The following is an 18,855-nucleotide window of genomic DNA, read 5'->3' on the forward strand; positions in this document are numbered from 1 at the left end:
TAAAATTGCGAGTTTAGAAAAAAAAAAGCATAATACGTTGACTGCAAAGGTAAGAAACCCTCAGTAGACCAGGAAACAGTTTTACTTAAAAAGCTCCAATATTTGTTCATCCTAATTCCTCACCCTCTTCTAGGTTTTTGTATCATCTTTTTCTCCCTCCCTGTTTCCATTTTTTAAAACAAAACAAAACTTTGTATTAGAGCGTACTAGAATGTTTATTGACAATCATATAGTTTTCTACTTGCATAATATGCATTTGTGCTAAAATACAATAAAATTAAAAAAATAGTTGAGCCTGAAATTACCAACTTAATCTTTGTTGATGTATTTCTAATGGTGAATATTATTTGTGGAGCAGAGCAAAGGCCATTTTTTTTAAGTTATGTTCTAATTTCTGTTTTTCTTAAACTATTACTGAGTTAAAAGTGTAAAGGAGAGAAAGTTCTGAGGATGGAACCATATACAGAGTAATGATTGTTCCATAACCCGTGCATACAACAGTCAAGTGAGAACTGCAGGTAAGGAAGGCTTTCTCTATCCCATTGGTGGTTGGGATATTGAGGCTAGTGAGAAAATTGCAAGTATAAGTTACTGTAATAAACACAAATGGAGAAAGAAACAAAAGTATAGATGCCATGAAGGCTTCCAGCTTAACGCAAGTGAGATCAACGCAAGCGATGCTTAGTAATGGGAAAGATCACAGAAAAATGTTTAATAATGTTCTTATCACAAAACGTTAGGTGGTAGATCAAAACAGAAATTATGGGTATTGTCGAGCTGAAAGACCATGACTAGATAGCGAGTTGAAGCCAAAAATTGAAAGATTCATGATAGCAGAATAATGAAGAGAGGAACAAATGGCAATGTATCAGTCATAGGACGACTGTCAAGAGAAGACATGGTGACCTCCCTACACTTGCATATATATAGAACTGCAATATACAGCTAGATAATGATATAGTCCCAACTTCTTTCCAAATAACATATAGCAAGGGACAGGGACAATGTTGGTCGTAAGCAGGACATCTGGCATTGCGAGGTTGCTGGACCAGGCTGAAACTCCCATTTTCCAGGCAGGTATTGTCTGTCTCCTCTATCTTTTCAGTTCCTCTACCAAGCAGATATCAACACTTGATTCCAACTCATTTAGCTATTGCCTTTATAAACGCACTTCGGCTCTCAGGATTAGCTCTTTTGCATTCGTCCCGGGCTAAAGGGACCATGCAGTCGAGCAACAGGTCCAAAGACTCTGTCACTGGGATCCCTGAACAAATTTACACATGATACACAGTTGCAAAAGGAACTAACAACATACAATTCTTTATTTCGGACAAGGATTAGCCTTTGGAAACTAGTCCTTAACCATGTGGTGACAAACATTTTAAACAATGCAAACGTATAGAACATTGCAGATCAACAAATATAATTAATACATGAACTACGTAATACAAATAACATTTTCAAACAAAATAAAAAGTAACAATATATGCATTTAACCACATATTTGGTTGCCTTAATTTTGATTACATTATTATGTAAATGTATGCTTCCATTCACCCAGCAGAGGGCACTGCATAGTTATCAAGTAGCAATGGATAGCTTGTATTTCAATGAATATACAATGAATAGCTTGTATTTCAATTTCTACCATCACAAGCCCCTGAGCATACTTTATGCCTGCAAAGAGAGCTGCTGTCCCTCCCCCTCTCTTGACCCACAGCTGCATATAGAGACACATACTGCTCTGTGTAAGGTACAGGTACACAATACAGAGATGCCTGTAATACAGATATGCCTTTGCACATTGAAAAGAATCACAAAATGGTGCCATGAGCTTACGGCTTGCACAAAACAAATCAAGGGGATCATCACATAAGGATTTTGTGGGGGAACCTATATGATACAAATTTGGTTTCAAACAATATAAACAGGAGTCAATTTGACATAAGACATTGTATTTATTTATTTATCAAATATTTTACCATGATGGATACATTGAGATTTCTCTTTTTTTTTTTCAAGTATGTCCTGGGTCCACAAAACATTGCATTGTTACAATAGGATACAATATACAAACTATATAAATAGATAGATAGATACGCGCACACATATATACATTTAACACATAACAGATGATAAATATATTCAACCATGACAGGTGCATTCTGTAAGGAGGTGTGTTTCCATAGATCTCTTAAAAGATTTCAGGTATACATTATAAAAAAGTTACATATATTTTGCAGATGTTTAATCATCAGAGCAGATAAAAGGCCAGAGCAAGTAACTAGACCAGATGTTAAAGTATTTTGATTAAAGTTGATTTAAAAAAAAGACACATTTGATTATGACTACACTGTAAATACTGTGCACAATTTTTTTAAACTTATGTTATTTTTAAACAAATGTAATATAACGTAAATATGCATTGAATTTTAGACATGTGCACAGGCGACACATTTGTTTAGTGTCGTTCCGATTCGTTAATATGCAAATTTTGGGTAGTCCAACATTTTTAGATTATTGATTCAGAAGAAAAGGAAATAAATTATTTATTCAAAAGGGTACCAAATTAGGGCACTATCTACTACACAGTTGCATATAAGATCAAAATGAATATGTATTTTTTCTCTAAATTTTGATCTTTCAACTGTTTAGTTGATAGCTTCCTAATTTTATATTATTAAGAGTGATTGCCAGAATTATGGGTACCAAACTAGGGACTTATCTACTAAGCAACTGAAATAGAAAAATGAATAAGTGTTTTTTTTTTTCTTTTGTTTGCTCTTTTAGCTGTTTAGTAGATAGTTTAGGAATGTATCAATATCTACTAAACAACTGAAAGAGCAAAATGAAGAAAAAGGCTTTTCTTCTTAAATTTTCACCTTCCAGCTGTTTAGTAGACAACTCCCTACTTTGGTATCTATATTGCACTAGTGACGGCTTTTGGGGAAAAGGCATTGTCTATGGAAAATTTAAATACTATTGAGTCACTCAGTATCGTGGTATCCTCCTTAAACATCAGATAGTGTTATACTCTCATGCATACGTAAGTTTCCTGTACTGACGTGAGCTCTGAACCCATCCTGACAGATCAATTACCAGGAGGTGAAGAGGCCACTGGTGACAGCGTCGGGTTAGTAAAACCTACCATTGGCTGCATCCCCAGGCTACCACACATAACACACCTATGCTGTCACCATCCCTGTCAACAGATGTAAGTTTTGCACAGAATTGACATTAAGCAGCCTGAAACAGAGTTCCAGGTTGCATAAGTCAACTGTGCAACTAGCCCCTTTGACAACAATGCAAACATTGCAGTATGTGCAGTGTTTCAAGCAGCAGCACTGCACATACAGACTCCTACCACCATGACCACTTCTAAAAACATAAGTGGTCATGGTGGTTGGAGTACCACTTTAACACTGCCAAATATTATTAGTCTAAAAACTATATCCAATGCAGGCAGTTCTATGCCTGGCATCACCCAAAAAAAACCCCTTCTTTTTGTATATGTAGCGGAATGCTTGCCAGATACTTTTATTTCCCTTTTATGGCTGTCTGTATACCACCCTCCCTCCCCCGTTAGAAACTGTCACCTTTTGTGGGTTTTTCCCTGTTATTTCGTGTGGTTCCTGTTTGGCCGTTCGGGAGAAGAAAGGATTCTGTTCGTATGAAATCTCCCCTGTGCCTTATTAGAACGTTGACACCAACCCCTCTAGTGTGAAAACTGCAAGGGAAACCATTACTAAATGCTTGTCTCCCGAACGTGGGCAGCGGAACTTGGTCATTGAGTGCCTGGAACTCTTTTCGGCTAGGCACTCGCGTGAACGCTGGTAAACCTTAGACCGCTGCCGGTCCATTTCCCGACCACCTACACGAACGACGTTCAGGAGATATGAACTAACGAACATGGAGAGCATTCGTATACTGAAATAGAGAGATTCCCTTGTATGGTGTTCTAACAAGAACCTCACAAACAGAGACCGGCCAGGGCACCAATTTCCCTGGAACTGTTTTTGGCTAGCGCCTCGTGCCTGGCTGGTCAAATCTTTGACAAAATGCCATTCCTGATCTACCGAACTGATCTGAGTGATTCTTGGATATGTTTGTCACTCAGATCGGGGCTTTCGGGGAATGTACTTTTCGTGGGGGTTCTGGTGTATGGTTGAGGTACTTTTGGGGTACAGGCTATTTTGTGGATTTTCTGTACCTGAGAGATAATTAAATTAGAGGAGCTTTCTCAGGCAATTATCTCAGGCACAGAGGATTCTGGGATTAAAACCCCTTGCATGGTATTTGGCATAAAAACCGTGTATGTGACAATAGAATTCAATTGTACCCCCAGAGCTGTGCGTCGTCCAGTTGCTGGGGAGGTGGTGGGAGATTCTTGGAGTATTTTACTTGTTCCCGACTGTACTTTAGGATAACCAGCGGAGGAGGAGTCCCTGCTACAGTATATACAAGTATGCTGTTGCTAGTTTTATAGACAACTGTCTGACAGTTACTTGTCTCTAGTGTTTAGAACTCTGGTCATTGACCTTATCCAATTGGAAACAACTCCACATCAAAGACGGTGTCAGTTATCTAACAGTGCTCTTATCTCAAGTGTTTATAGCGATGATTGTTGGAGAGTCTGTGATGTCACAGACCATGCTGGTCATGTTGGTTGGTCAGAGCAAGAGTCTCATTTCAAGCAGCGGAGGAGATCAGAGTCAGACGTCCATCTGGGAAACAGAGTAACTGACTGCAAAATAATGTAGGTATTCTTGTTTTTATTAAATTGAGTCAAATTTCATAGAAAGGAGTCCAGCTCAAAACTATTTTAAAACTTTAATAGCCACCTGCACACGTGTAAAATATGACATTTCCGTAGACCATTGTCCATAAATAATTAAAAAATACTTGTATAGAGCACAATAAATATGTGTAGGTTTATTTTTTTGTATTGTGCATGTAACAGGACTACGTTCAGTATAAATAGCAGGTTATAAGATGGAAATGGTTGTCACACTAGTGTCTATTATCACCGATATTTAACTAACTAGATTATTTCTCAACCTTTTTAGTAGATATACCCTCAATGTCTGAAGAAAAATTCCATAATTTCCATATCTCAATAAAGTATTTACAATAATTAATATGTTACAAAAATAGTGGTCTCAGTGGTCCAAACTAAGAGAGCATCGATGAGAGATTCCAGGGATCTCTCTAAGGGCTAACCCACTAGTGCCAACGTTACAAAAATAATACAAGAGGTATGCAAGTACACCAAAGGTGACACAGACACAGACCTGTATTATACAGAGAACAGCACTATAGTATTATATATATAGCTAAAAAAAAAGTATATAGCAATATGTATCTAGAGAATTGCAAGCTTTGAAACACGCCAGGTCTGTGTAGTCATAATTTCTATGTCCGTATAAGAAAAGTCAGATAGTGGTTTCAATATTATTCCTGATTAGGTAAAAAGAGCTTTATTGGTATGGCTCCAATGAAATATATGAACCAGGAGAATTAGAGTTACTGTCGGAGTATATTATTTAGATGAGTTATTTAGCAAATTGTCAAAGTACTCCTTCTGAATACTAGTGGTCTAATTAGGTTGTATAGATATATATATCAACAAGTGATGGTAATTATAACAACTAGTCTAACAAGCTGTCCAATGGAACTATGCTGGCTATAGCCAAAAATGGTGCTCAGATAATCACAGAAAGCAAGCAATGGAGAGGAAGGGATAGCAAGAAAATTCTAATGTCAGTAAAATACTGGCATGAATTAATAATGTAGCAAAGCCTCTCTCCCTGGTAATCTTGCTTGATAGACATAGAGACAAAAGGGAGGAAAAAGGTGTTTCGGTGCAGTGCTACATGCACCTTCGTCAGGGGTCATTTGAAGCTTTGGGTATTCACTTTTCACTGGACACCTTATTTTTTTCACTCACTTTTGATTTAACCTGTTAAAATGCCACCTTAAGAGTTTTTTTTTTGTTTGTTTGTTTTTTAAATAACTCTGCAGAACTAGAAAATCTACAATTTTATTAAGACACGGAGGCTCCTATTATGCTGCACTCTTTCTTTATTTACCTCAGCAGCAAAGAAAAATAACATTAAATCAGTATAAAAGAAACCAGTAAATAACATGAGGTATATCTTCCTAGCAACAGGAACAGCCAATCAGCATCCTCTTTGTAGCATAATAGCCAGTGTCCAGTATACAACTTCCTCTTTCTTTGCTGCTACCTCAGTTAAGTGACACTTGGTCCCATGGTTCTTAACTGTGGGATCTTTTACTTTACTTTATTCATATCATTACTGTGGTTAATATAGTTATTATAGTTATTACATTTTAATTATAATATTTTCATGTTTATAAATATATTTAGTTACTTCATTTTAACTCAATTTGATGTATTTACTTCATTTGTTTCAGTTATATGCTTTATTGTATATCCTTTGATAATTTCTTTCCCCTCTGACCTCCCTGGCCCCAAAATTACCATCAATTGGGGCTCAGGGGCATCTTTGAGGATCTTTATCCCCTGTAAAGTGCTATTGTGCTGTTTTTTTTTGTTTGTTTGTTTTTTGTTTTTTCCCTTCATTTATCAGTGTGGCTGCTGCTCTGCCACCAACTGCCAGAAATCCAAGTTGGGGTTTAGGTATAGTGGCAGCTCCTGTGTTTTTATATTACAATTGCTATTTGTTTTTTGTTTTTCACTATTGTGAGTACTTTCATTTCTTTATCCTGTTTAGTTATTTATTTTTTACTTGAGGGTTACTCAACCCTTTCCTTTTGGTATTATTTTACTTTATTCATCCCCTTAGGTTTGTTTGTATATTTATGATGCAGTCTGACAGGATCTTTCTGGGTCTACAGCAAACATGCAGATTAATGTAGAAGCCTCTCCAGGTATCTCTGGAGATGAGGCTGAATTTCTGCTTTACTGATCCTGCTGACATGCAGGCTTTAATTGACACTTCCATGGCAAAAGCCATGACTGGGCCCTGGTGTCAGGCTGCAATGCCTCATATAAGGCTAAACACTCCTCCAAAACAATAGAGATGGACAGTACCATACCTGTCACAGATGGCGCGATTAATTTATCACCGCGCAAAAGAGCTACTAGTCGGGCAAAATCGACTAGACTTTGGAAAAGGGCAAAAGCCCAATTGAACTCTGAATCCAAGCTCAGTGATATTGAGGAGGAGTTCCCCACGTTCTGTATTGAGGTGTACCTGTACTCACACCTGCTCTGCTTCAGCCTGGCCGCAAGGCCTCATATAAGGCTAAACACTCCTCCAAAACAATAGAGATGTACAGTACCATACCTGTCACGGATGGCGCGATTAATTTACCACCGCGCAAAAGAGCTACTAGTCGGGCAAAATCGACTAGACTTTGAAAAAGGGCAAAAGCCCAATTGAACTCTAAATCTGAGCTATGGGATATTGAGGAGGAGTTTCCTGAGTACTATATGGAGGTGTATCTGTACTCACACTGGCTCTGCTTCAGACTGCCCGCAAGGCCTCATATAAGGCTAAACACTCCTCCAAAACAATAGAGATGGACAGTACCATACCTGTCACAGATGGCGTGATTAGTTTACCACCGCGCAAAAGAGCTACTAGTCGGGCAAAATCGACTAGACTTTGGAAAAGGGAAAAAGCCCAACTAAACTCTGAAACTGAGCTCAGTGATATTGAGGATGAGTTCCCTGAGTCCTATATGGAGGATTCAGAGGATATTTCTGATCCTGATTATGAAATTACTGATGAAGAGGATGCTAATCCCGTTTGGGATACATGTCCTGTTAAACCTACGTAGATTTAAGTAGATTATGTGGACTCAGGTACACCAATAGGATCTTGGACACTCAATGTGAACCCCTATTCGAACCTGATGACCTATGTCACCCACTGGTCTCCTCAGACCATGTAGCCAAGTATATTGCATCCAGAGTACGCAAGCCTTTTGAGAAGGCAAAGTGAAATAAATGGCGGGCTGAATGGCCATGCCGAACAGTCCCTGATGACTCATGTAAAACGCTATCAGTCGATCCTAAGATCATTCAAATCCTGAGTAAGACAGGATGGAAGCCATCTAAAGGCTTAGATTCTCATTGCAAAACGGTCGGGATAAAATCCTGGGCATCTTGAGCTCAGCAGCCAAGATCTATGAAGCAGTAGAGGATGATCTAGAATTAGATTGTGCCATCTTAAGTGGTTAGATCCAGAGAGTGATTTAAGTGCGGTTGTCACAGAACGCCACAAATCGATCTTGCTCAAGATTGAGCCCAAACGTTTAACTATGGCTCTGAACAAGCCAGATAACACAGGCAAAAGGTTCTCTTTGGGGACAACTTTGTAAAAGAATTGGGCTCCTTTGTCTGGCTAAACAAACAGAAGTTCTTTTAGACAGAACCAAGGCTCTTATATTTGCCGAGCCGATTTCTTTGAACAATGCACTATACCAACCTCCTTCCCACAAAGTGGTAGACCCTGAGTTGTTAGTGGCCTAAGAGGTGCTCCTAAGAAGTCTTCACAATTGTCATTCTTCCTTACTGATAGTGGGGGGCAGGCTCACACATTTTTCCCATGTATGATCCCTCATTTCATCAGATGCTTAGGTTCTTCACACTGTGAAAGGGTATTGCATAGACTTCCTTTCTCTACCTGTTCAATGTTCCCCATCAAGGGAAATTGTTTTTTCCCAATGAGACGCAGACTCAGTGGACAATCAATCGTAGAGATTCCGGCACATACCCTGGGTTACGTAAGCAACCTTTTCTTGTTTCCCAAAAAAGGCAAAGGTATCCGTCCAGTGATAAATTTGAGACAGCTCAATAGTTATGAGCATATCAGCACTTACAAGATGGAAGAAGGGCATTGTTTACGGGATCTTCTCCAACCAGCAGATTCGATGGCCAAATTGGATCTGCAGGATGCATATCTCACAGTGCCTATCCCAGTACAACATCAAGATCGGGAACTTCCTGCAATTTACATGGTAGGGCAGTAAATAGAGGTTCAGGTGCCTCCCATGTGGACTGTCTTCGGCTCCATGGTGCTTCACCAAGCTCACGTCTTATAATATATTTAGACGGCATTTTCATTCTGGCTCAGTCTATTCAATTAATCTGGACATACCTTGCATGGACTTTGACTCTGTTAGAGAACCTAGAAATCCATTATCGTTCCCACGCAACAAATCAAATTTCTGGGTTATATTGGATTATTGTAGATTCTACCCTTCAAACTCTACACCTTCCGGTGGCAAAATTAGCCAATATCGAGAAGGAGATAGGTGAACACTAGCAACCTCTCAACTCTCTCTCAAACAACTGTTGAGAATGTTAGGCCTTCTACCGGCAACTATACAGGCTATTTTTCCAGGTCTTCTTGGCTATCGAGCCCTACAACGATTACAAACTTTATCTCAAGGGCAGCGCATCATACACAGATATGGTAACTCTGGACTCAGAAGCGGAGGGTGAACACCAATGGTGGCTTCTTCACATAGAAGCTTGGAATAAGCGCACCATATTTTGAACAGCTCCAGATTTGATAATCAAATCCGACCCAAGTTTGCACGGTTAGGGTGCTCAATGCGGAAATATTTCCACCAAGGACAGATAATCAAACCTGGAATCGACACTCCACATCAATTGTTTGGAACATCTGGCTGGTTCCTTTGCAGTCCACAGTTTCTCCCCAACTCAAGCCCAATGCGCTATCATTCTGAAGATGGACAACGTGTCAGCAGTCCGCTACATCAATCACTTGGAGGCACAAAATTCTGACCTACATGCCTCGTGATTGCTGGCAATTTTGCCTGAGACACAGCATTTCAGTCACGGCAGAATATATTCAAGGTCTCTCCAACACTACGGCGAACTGGTATTCACGCCAACTCAGAGATTCCAGCGACTGGCACTTGGATTCCATGGTCTTCCAAGACATCTGGAACCTATGTGGTCTATTGCAAATAGATCTTTTCGCTTCTCGTTTGAATGCTCAACTTTCCAGTTTTTTCAGTTGGAGACCAGATCCGATAACACTGGCTATGAATGTTTTCTCCAAGGAATTACGATTTTTTTGCCCTTTGCACTGATTCCCTGTTGCCTTTCCATCTATATCACCAGTCCGACACCTGGTGATCGTGGCTCCTCTATCGCCGTCCCAACCATAGTTCTCTCCTCTTACGAAGAGCGTTATCGACCTTCCATCTCTCAAGTGCCTTCTTCAGGATCGGGACGGTGTACCTCATCCCCTCATCTCCAAGGTCTCTTGCATCTCATAGTGTAGTCTATTTTAGGGAACCTTGGTCGGTCAAGGGAGTTTCACAATCAACTCCCCAACTTATCAAGGGTGCACCCAACACGAGACGGGCTTATAAATCTGCTTGGAGCAGATGGCATAGTTGGTGCATGAAATTAAATTTAAATCCCATATCGGCTCCTTTTATGTCTGTCCTCCATTTTTCTGACTTCTATGATGAAGGTAAAGCCTATCGCACTGTGGACCTTACCGATCATCCATTTCTGCTGGCCATCAAAGTTTCAATTGGACGCCTGTCGGTTGACATCCTGTCATATATTGACTTCTCTGAGGAATATGGTTTGCTCATCCACCCTTACCACGATACTCTGTCTTGTGGGACGTCTCTATTGTCTTGAATTTTTTTTTCTTGAATTGTTTTTCTGACGTACGAACTCTTGAGGTGGTTGCTCGTTCCTTTACTCCAGAGGGTGTCCTCTTTGACATTTCACGGAGGACAAAAACGTCCTCTAAAATAAATTTTACCCAGTTTTCCCTAATAGATCTCTCCTTTGCCCTGTTGCATACTAATGGGTGTGTGAACATCGTTCCACTACGTTACGGAATCCTTTGAAACAGGAACTCTTCATCTCCTTCTAAAAGTCGCATCGTCCGGTGTCTTCTCTAGCCTGGTGGGTCAAATACGTTATGTCTCTAGCAGGTATTGATACCTATGTGTCTGTGCCTCATTCGGTTCGATGGGCAATGGCTTCTAAGGCTTCCTCGATTGGTTGTCGCTTGGAGGATATTATGAGAGCGGCTGGTCTTCGGAGTCTACATTCCATGATTTCTACTTTAGACCTATTCAACACTTCACTGGAGACATAATTTCACAGCTTTGAACTAGCATAATAGGAGCCTCCGTGTCTTAATAAAATTTACAGATTTTACTATTAACATGACGTAAAGTCATGATTTTATTAATGACACGGAGGCGAGTATTATCCCTCCCTCCCATCCCTGGAGGTTGAGTCTTCTCTGGGTAAGTTGACTTCACGGTAAGTCTTTTTTGATTACTGGGTTTTATCCTTGTTAATGACAGTCAATAGCTTAAGGTTTGACTAAACTGAATTTCATGTTATGTATATATATATGATATTCCATGTAATGCAAATTTATGCATAAATCCAGTTTTATACTTGGATATTACCATATTCTCCTTTCTCTTCCAGCTTGACTTCGAGATCCAGTTTAATTGGAGCCCACTTTTTATTTGGATTTGTTGTCCTTGTTCGGGATCGCAAGAAAGAGGAAGTTGTATACTGGAAACTGGCTATTATGCTACAAAGAGGATGCTGATTGGCTGTTCCTGTTGCTAGGAAGATATACTATATTTACTGGTTTCTTTTATACTGATTTAATGTTATTTTTCTTTGCTGCTGAGGTAAATAAAGAAAGAGTGCAGCATAATACTCGCCTCCGTGTCATTAATAAAATCATGACTTTACGTCATGTTAATAGTAAAATCTGTAAATTGCTGGGGAAAATGTGTGAAGTGTTCTTGCCTCCACCAGAAGTCTACAACTGGAGTGGGCGGAGTAACTGGGTGGAGTGGCTTGAGTAACTGTTGTGTGGTTGGAGCGGCTGGAGTAACTATGGAAAGGTTGGGGTGTGGCTCACTCATTCTACAGCAAGGGCAGAGAAGAGCTTTCAAATCTTTCAAATCCCTCGAACATTCCACCAACTGCCAACAGGAACTAATAGATTTCAAATAGGGCAGAGAAGAGCGGTTAAAATCAAACTGCTCCAAATTGCTCACTTCACTGGCGGTGGCCATCTTCAAACTGTCGTATTTTAAAAACTATAAATCCTACAGCAAAGAGCTTTATATTGTGAAAACCACAAGACACAGACCTACATTTTGATGCATAGTATGTCTCTGAAATATTAAAAATAAAGGCACAGTCGCAGTTTAGATATTGCCCTTCAAATTTGAGCTGGCTAGAGTGGAGTTTCAATGAATGTCTATGGACAGCGTGGACATGTTTAGTGGCAGCAGGGAAAGCTGAACGTTTTGATATAAGATTTGTCTAGGTGGGCTTGAAAATGAGGGAGTGGTGGCAGTTTAGAAATCATGTCCTGATTTTTCAGCTCACACTCTAGCTTTTGTCAGCTCTCCCTCTAGTTTTGAACATTTCGCCATTCATTCCTATGGGACCAATTTCGCTACAAAAACAACTATATTTCATGAACTATTCGGCGAAACGTTCCACAAAGTAATAGCACACCAATGAAGAACAATCCACACGTTTCGGTATATTACTGTCTATGTAGTGTAAAAACTGTGGGAGGAGTTAGGGTGGTAAATTTGGCTATAATAAGAATAAAATATATTTGAGATAATATTAAGTGGTCTTGCTATGCAAGAACACTTAATAATACATTCAGCTCACCAGATGTGAGAGGGAGGCGACTGGAAGAAGAGAGAAGCTGACATTGAGTTAAAAAGATCTATTTTGCTCCAAGAGCTTAGTATTATTATTATTATTATTATGATATATATAGAGCGCCGTCAAATTCCGCAGCGCTTTACAATGGGTGGACGAACAGACATGTAGTTGTAACCAGACAAGTTGGACACACAGGAACAGAGGGGTTGAGGGCCCTGCTCAATGAGCTTACATGCTAGAGGGAGTGGGGTAAAATGACACAAAAGGTGAGGATAGTATTAGACTAGTAACAGTTGCAGAAGAGGAATCAGTCAGGAGCTATTAACAGTTTAATTGATACGCTTTTATGAAGAAGTGGGTTTTTAACGATTTTTTGAAGGAGTGGAGACTGGGTGAGCATCTAACGGAGGAGGGAAGCGAGTTCCACAGGAATGGTGCAGCCCTCGAGAAATATTGAAGGCGAGCATCAGAGGTGGGAGTACGGACAGAAGATAGACGTAAGTCTTCAGCAGATCGTAAGGGCCTAGACGGGACATACTTCTGTATAAGGGAGGATAGATAGGTAGGAGCAGCATTATGTAATGATTTGAAAGCAAGAACCAGAATTTTAAATTGAGCTCTATATTTTATAGGAAGCCAATGTAGGGACTGACAGAAGGGTGAGGCATGGGAGGTGCGGGCGGACAGGAAGATGAGCCTCGCCGCCGCATTCATTATGGACTGTAACAGCGTAGGTTGGGAGCACGTAAGACCACTGAGAAGTGGATTACAGTAGTTAAGGCGAGAAAGGACAGTGGAATGGACCAACACCTTCGTCGCATCTGGTCTTAAGTAGGGGCGGAGTCAAAGAGAACACCTAGGCAGCGAGCCTGCGTGGTGGAGCTGATGGTAGCACCGTTGACTTGGAGGGTGACAGACACAGGAGTAATAACACTTGAGGGAGGAAAGACCAGAATTTCAGTTTAGGTCAAGTTTAGTTTAAGGAAGTGGGCAGCCATCCAGTTACAAACAGCAGAGAGGCAGTCAGAGACACTAGTCAAGAGGGACGGGGAGAGATCAGGAGAGGACAGGTAGATTTGCGTGTCATCTGCATAGAAATGATATTGGAAGCCAAAGGAGCTAATTAGTTTACCAAGGGAGGCAGTATAGATGGAGAACAGTAGGGGACCAAGGACTGAACCTTGGGGAACACCAACAGAGAGGAGTTGGTGAGAAGAAGCAGATCCAGAGAAAGAAACACTGAAAGAGTGCTGGGAGAGGTAGGAGGAGCACCAGGAGAGAGCAATATCTTGTAGACCGATATTGTGGAGGATGAGAAGAAGCTGTTGATGATCAACAGTGTCAAAAGCCGCAGACATGTCAAGGAGAATTAGGATAGAGTAGTGACCACGAGATTTTGCAGCGAGTAGATCATTGGATACTTTGGTCAGTGCCGTTTCCACAGAGTGCTTAGCGCGGAAACCAGACTGAAGCGGGTCTAGCAGAGAGTGGATACTGCATACTCCTCATTCATGGTGGGTTTTTAGATCTAAAAATAAATGATTTGGGAAAAGTGAGGGCATCGGATAAGAATAAGGGATTTTAGTATGTGAAGAAGATGATGGAGGAAAGAAGAGGGAGAAATGTAGACTTCGAGCGGTGGGAATATGAAGAAGCAAATTTATGGAATTTGAAGAAGATGGTATAAGAAAGAATAGGAATGGTATAAAAAGTGTGTGAAATGCAAATATTAAAAAAGGGTATTCGAATACGAAGAAGAATGGTATAAGAAGAAGTAGGCTTTGGATTAAAGATGTAGACTATGGATATGAGAAGATAAATAATATGGGAATGCTCAAATTGGATCGGTAGTGTAGATGGAATATATAGAATTGTGAAGAGTGAGGATATGAGGATGTGATAAGGAAGGATATGGTAATATCGAGAGGGAGGTTTTAAGAATAAAATAGGGTAGGAAGGCAAATGTGAAAGGTACAGGTATGGAAATGTGAAGATGGAGGGTATGGATCTAAGTAGGGAAGAAATGGAAATGTCAAGATGATGGTTATAGAAGATAATAATGGGGTACAGGAATGTGAAATGGAAATATATAGGATTTTGGAACGTGAAAACTGGTGAGAATGGAAGCATAAAGAGGGAGGGTTTTGGAACGTAAAGAGGACAAGTATAAGAATTTGAAGAGGGAGAACTTTTGCACCTGCAATTTGTGACTATGGAAATATGAAGACAGCAGAAATGATAATATGAAGAGCGTGGTCTTGTAAACGTAAAGAGGGTGTTTTAGAGAATGTGCAGAGGCTGGGAATGGATACATGAATAGGCTTGAATAGGAATGCAAAATGGGCAGGTAAAGTAATATGAAGAAGGAGAATTTTTGAACGTGAAGAGGATGTAAACAGGAAAGTGTAGAAGGCGGCTATTGTAATGTCAAGAGGGTGGCTTTGTAAATGTGAAGAGGGCGAGCATGGGAATATGAAGAGTGCAAGTATGGGAATGTTAAGGAGGATATTTTTTAATTCTGAAGAGGATGGACTTGTGAAGAATGGGATGTGTAGAGGGCAGGGATGGAAATGTGAAGAGGGGGGAATGGAAATGGAAAGGGGGTGGACTTGTAAATGTGAAGAAGGAGGGTATGGGAACGTGAAGAGGGTGGGATTTTGAATGTAAAACGGAATGGTTTGTAAATGTAAAGAGGGTAAGTATGGGAATTTAGAGAAAGATAATTTAGGAATTACAAGAGGAAGATTCTGATAGTGATTTCAGTTTTTAAAAATAAAAGGGTTTGTGGAAGTAGAAATGTGAACAGAAAGGGCTGGGGATTCTGAAAAGGATAAGCATAGGAAAGTGAAGGGTAGGTACTGAAATGTAAAGAGGGAGGGTTTTCGAATATGAAGAGTGCAAATAGGAATGAGAAGAGTGCAAGTATGGGAATGTGAAGAGGGAGAGCATATTTTAAAATCTGAAGAGTATGGAAATGTGAAGAATGGGATGTGTAGAGGGCAGGTATGGGAATGTGAAGAGGGTGGGAATTGAAATGTAAAGAGGGTAAAATTGTGAATATAAAGAAGAAGGGTATGGGAATGTGAAGGGGGGGGGGGTTGGTGGGTATTGTAATGTGAAGAGGGTGGCTTTGTAAATGTGAAGAGGGCTATTAGAGGAATGTGAAAAAGGGGGAATATATTTTTAAATCTGAAGTGGATGGAAATGTAAAGAATGGGATTTGTAGAGGGAAGGTATGGGAATGTGAAGACAGTGGGAATATGAAGACAGTGGGAATGGAAATGTGTAGAGGGTGGGAAGAAGGGTATGGGAAGGTGAAGGGGGGGTTTGGTGGGTATTGTAATGTGAAGAGGGTGGCTTTGTAAATGTGAAGAGGGCTATTAGAGGAATATGAAAAGGGGGAAATATATTTTTAAATCTGAAGTGAATGGAAATGTAAAGAATAGGATGTGTAGAGGGGAGGTATGGGGATGTGAAGACAGTGGAAATGGAAATGTAAAGAGGGTGGGACTTGTAAATGTGAAGAAGAAGGGTATGGGAATGTGAAGGGGGATTTGGGAATGTGAAGAGAGCGAGTATGGTAATGTGAAGAGGGTGGGGTTTCACAGGTAAAAAGGAATGATTTGTAAATGTAAAGAGGGTAAGTATGGGAATTTGAAGAAAGATAATTTGGGAATGACAAGAGGAGGAGTACGAGTAAAGATAGTGATTTCAGTTTTTAAAAATAAAAGGGTTTGTGGAAGTAGTAATGTGAACAGGGAGGGATGGGGATTCTGAAAGAGGGAGGGTTTTGGAATATGAAGAGTGCAAATAGGAATTTGAAGACTGCAAGTATGGGAATGTGAAGAGGGAGAACATATTTTTAAATCTGAAGAGGATGGAAATGTGAAGAGTGGGATGTGTAGAGGGCAGGTATGGGAATGTAAAGAGGGTAGGAATGGAAATGTAAAGAGGGCGGACTTGTAAATTTAAAAAAGAAGGGTATGGGAATGTGAAGTGGGGATTTGGTGGGTATTGTAATGTAAAGAGGGCAAGTATGGGAATTTAAAGAAAGATTATTTGGGAATGACAAGAGGAAGAGTAAAGATAGTGATTTCAGTTTTTGAAAAGAAAAGGATTTGTGGAAGTAGTAATGTGAACAGGGAGGGATGGGGACTCTGAAAATGGCAAGCAAGGGAAAGTGAAGGGTAGGTACTGAAATGTAAAGAGTGAGGGTTTTGGAATACGAAGAGCGTGCAGAGTGCAAGTATGAGAATGTGAAGAGGGAGAAAATGGTTTTAAATATGAAGAGGATGTAAATGTGAAGAATGGGATGTATTGAGGGCAGATATGGGAATGTGAAGAGGTTGGGAATGGAAATGTAAAGAGGGTGGACTTGTAAATATAAAGGAAAATGGTATGGGAATGTGAAGGGGGGATTTGGTGGGTATTGTAATGTATCGAGTGTGGCTTTGTAAATGTAAAGAGGGCTAATAGGGGAATGTGAAGAGGGAGACTATATTTTTAAATCTGAAGTGGATGGAAATGTAAAGAATGGGATGTGTTGAGGGCAGGTGTGGGAATGGAAATGAAAAGAGGGTGGACTTGTAAATGTGAAGAAGGAGGGTATGAGAATGTTAGGGGGGAGGTCACAAGTATGGATAGAGGGCAAGTATGGGAATTTGAAGAAAGATAATTTGGGAATTACAAGAGGAAGAGTATGAGTAAAGATAGTGATTTCAGTTTGTGAATAAAAAATGGGGGTTTATGGGACTAGTATTGTGAACAAGGTGGGTTTGGTATTCTGAAAAGGACAAGTATGGGAAAATGAATGGTAGGTAGTAGAATGTAAAGAGGGAGGATTTTGGAATGTAAAATGAACAAGTATAGGAATTTGACGAGGGAGAATATTTGCATGTGAAGAGGAGGGAAATAGGGATATAAACAGATTGGGCTTGTAAATGTGAAGAGCGAGGGTATGTAAATATGAAGTGACGGTTTGAGAATATGAATAGAATGTGTGTCAATATTAAGAGGGTGACTGGAAATGTGAAGAGGGTAGGAATGAATAGAGCAAGAGGCAGGAGTGGGAACACAAAAAGGGCAAGTAAAGGAATATGAGTAGGGGGTATTTTTTAATGTGAAGAGTATGTAAATAGGAGAGTGTAGAGGATGGGTATTGTAAGGTGAAGAGGGTGACTTTGTAAATGTGAAGACAGCTGGTAGGGGAATGTGAAGAGAGTGAGCATGGGAATGTGAAGAGAGTGTGGATTGTAATGTAAAAAGGAATGATTTGTAAATGTAACGAGGGCAGGTATAGAAATGTGAAAAGTAATGTTCGGGAATGTGACGGACCACCTGGCACCCCGACTGGGTACCTCCACCAATCGCTGCTTCCTAGTGCTTGCGAGCACCATAAGCACCGCACTGGAACACCATAACCACTGTAGACCCTTAGCCGACGCAGCTTGACTGGGGTCTCGCTCTTCTCCACCCACCCAGTCAGGGATCCTACTTCCAGTGGGTAGACCTCTCCTACTCCAGAGAGTATGGCCGGATAGCTCTTACAAGAGCTAGTGTTGTAATCCAAGGGAGTATAGTGATATAGCAATCGCCAGAGTGAATATAACTGTCCCCTCCATATATGAGTCGAGGCTCAATATTGAGGGTGAAGAGGAACTGTTTAATGTGGAAATAGGAATGTAAAGAGGTTAGCTTGTCTTGTATGGGGATGTGAAGACAGTGGAAATGGAAATGTAAAGATGGTGGGACTTGTAAATGTGAAGAAGAAGGGTATGGGAATGTGAAGGGGGGATTTGGGAATGTGAAGAGAGCGAGTATGGGAATGTGAAGAGGGTGGGGTTTCACAGGTAAAAAGGAATGGTTTGTAAATGTAAAGAGGGTACGTATGGGAATTTGAAGAAAGATAATTTGGGAATGACAAGAGGAAGAGTACAAGTAAAGATAGTGATTTCAGTTTTTAAAAATAAAAGGGTTTGTGGAAGTAGTAATGTGAACAGGGAGGGATGGGGATTCTGAAAGAGGGAGAGTGGGATGTGTAGAGGGCATGTATGGGAATGGGTAAGAGGGTGGGAATGGAAATGTGAAGAGAGCGAGTATGGGAAAGTCAAGAGGGTGGAATTTTCAAATGTAAAGTGGGATGGTTT

Source organism: Pelobates fuscus, chromosome 3, assembly GCF_036172605.1.
Source record: "Pelobates fuscus isolate aPelFus1 chromosome 3, aPelFus1.pri, whole genome shotgun sequence".
Lineage (NCBI taxonomy): Eukaryota > Metazoa > Chordata > Amphibia > Anura > Pelobatidae > Pelobates > Pelobates fuscus.